This window comes from Arachis ipaensis, chromosome B10 (assembly GCF_000816755.2).
Source record: "Arachis ipaensis cultivar K30076 chromosome B10, Araip1.1, whole genome shotgun sequence".
In the NCBI taxonomy this organism is placed as follows: domain Eukaryota; kingdom Viridiplantae; phylum Streptophyta; class Magnoliopsida; order Fabales; family Fabaceae; genus Arachis; species Arachis ipaensis.
The window spans coordinates 1,446,387-1,449,216 of NC_029794.2; positions in this window are offsets into that span (position 1 = coordinate 1,446,387).

Genomic DNA, 2,830 nt, shown 5'->3' on the forward strand with positions numbered 1-2,830 from the left:
GATTCATATGAAAAAATTTTTTTTATATAAATAAATTAAATATTTTATTTACTAATATATATAATTTAAAAGGTATTTATTAATTTATGTAATATTATTTATCTTATTTATACTTCAAATAAAATAATTATGAATGTATCTTATTTATCGTTTAAACGAGATACGTTACGATTTTATTTGATTTTATCTCGTTTACAAACGAGATATATAAAATTAAAAAAAATATATTCCGTTATCTTATTTGATTTTATCTCGTTTACAAACAAGATATATAGAATTTGAAAAAAATATATCTCGTTTATAGTGTAAATGAAATATGCGTATTATTGTAAAAAATATTCACAAGTATTTCTGAGATATTATTATATAATTGAGTAAAGTATCATTTTTGTTCCCAACGTTTGGGGTAAATCCTATTTGTGTCCCTAACGTTTGTAAAAGTGATTCAATGTTATCCTGCCATCAATTACACATCATGAGTGCTTTAGTTTGAGTTTTAAAAATCTCTTCTTTAAGTTAGAATACAAATATTTGGGATAAAATCGATTATCTACTCCGAAAAATAGCTCATCAAATGTTGAAACTAATTCCTAAAACATTTACATAATTCACTTTTCTAGGGACATCATTGAATCTAAACATAAATAGTGGGTATAATATTAAAATCGAACACATCCAAGTGAGACCTAATTGAGAATGAATACATCCAAATTAGAATAATTGAAAAATATAATCTGATTTGTTAGTATAATTGATAGTAGGATAACATTGAATCACTTTTATAAACGTTAAGGATACAAATAAGACGATTTAAACGTTAGAGACACAAATAGAACTTACCCCAAACGTTGGGACAAAAACGATACTTTACTCTATATAATTTTACTCAACTACTAATATATGATAGTTGTTAATGAAACCCTCTTGACAAATGAGGTTAAAGTCAATAGACACATTATTCAAAAGGTTACTTATATTTATAGTTGAGAAAGTATAGAGAGGCAATGGAATATTTGTACAATGTGTATAATGAAGGTTTAGAGAGTATTAGAAATATAACCATTAGTGTTACCTTTTTCTATCAGTCTGAAGCTTTTGGGATGAGTGGTATCATGACATGGTATTAGAGCTTGAGATTCGAAAGGTTAAGAGTTCAATATTTGGTAAACTCCAGGTTAAACTTTTAGGATAAGTGGCTGCCCATGGTATACATTGTACAAATAATCCACTCCCTATCAGGACTGAATTCAAGTATTTTCTTTAATCAACTCCTACTTCTTTAGCAGTTAAAATACTTATCATCTCAATTACATTATCAAAATGTTTCTTGGCCTATATTGTGTTACTACTATGCTATTCTTTCTTTAATATCATCGTAATAAACATATATTTTAAAAGGACAATGCATTAGATGAAGATAAAGAATTTAATTCAGCACATGAGAAGATAGCTCGAATGAAAAAAAAGATGGGATGTTTTGCTAAAAAATAGATCAATTAGATCCTCCAAATTTTTTATTAAGTTTAATTTCGATGGTTCTGTTACAAAGAATAATGGTTAGATGACTTAGAAAAGTAGGTTAAGAGACCATAAAAATAAAGTTTTAGTTTGTTATAGTACAAGTTTAGATAGCTATAGAATGATTTTGGTAAAATTTTAGAATATTTTATTGAATTTAAATTTGACTCTAAATCTTGAATACGTGAATGTTTGCATAGAAATAAATTTTAAGGTAGCAATTAGTTTTAATCTTTAAAAAATTATCGAATTATACTCTATAAAAATATTAGTTTTGGCTATCAAAAAATGTTACAGTAAATTAAGTCACCAGAACATTCATCATGAGTTTCAAAAAATGAATATTTGTACGAATAAATTGACATGGTGTGCGAATACTTGTTGCTTTTATGATGTGTGCTGCAATGGTGCCTTAGGTAAAGAGAAAGTATCCTTGCTGTTTTCATTTGCTCCTCAGTAATCTTGTTGAATACCCTAGTTTCCTCTGTTATGAAGTGGATAATCTTTTTCTAGAACATTCATACATAAACATAATGGTACCTATAACATTCAAAGCGAGAGGGCTCTATGCTTCTGTATTCATACCATTGCCATTTTGTTCAAATTTATCCTGTAATTTGGACATTGGCATCAACTCGTTGTTGTAATGGTAAACTATATTTACCTCCCCAGGGTTTAGATGATATCACAAATTACACATATTGACTTGTCATGCTTTACATTGACCTCCCTTTTATGTTGGTGAATGCCATGTTTAAAAGAGGAAGGGGGGACTGGTCAGCGATGTCCCGTCCTCCCAGCGCCGCGCTGCCGCCTCTGTCATCGGAGCCTCACTGCGAATATAACTCTTTCCTTCCCCTCACGTAATCATGTCGCCGACATTGCCGCAGACTCCAGCCGACACCGCCACGGGTTCCTGCATACGCCGCCAAAAGTTCAACGACACCGCTGTTTGAATTAACCATGTGAGTATGGTAGATGTAACATACACGTGCTTGAAGACAATATCAAATCAAATACTCAATTGCTCACTTTTGATTCTCACTCATGTCTCCTCATCTGTTCAAACTTTTTTTTTTCCTATTTTTTGGTTCTCCAATTTTATGGTTACATCAAATCATAAGACTCATGTGTCAAATTATATATATATATATATAGGCATTATAAGTCACGTTGTCAATTTCTTTTTTTTCTTTTGTCTTAACGACTTTGACCAAGTAAATGAATGCAAGGTAAAAGGTATGATTATATATATATGTGTATAAGGCATATGAGCCATGTTTCAAATTTTCTTTCTTTATTCTTTTAAAAG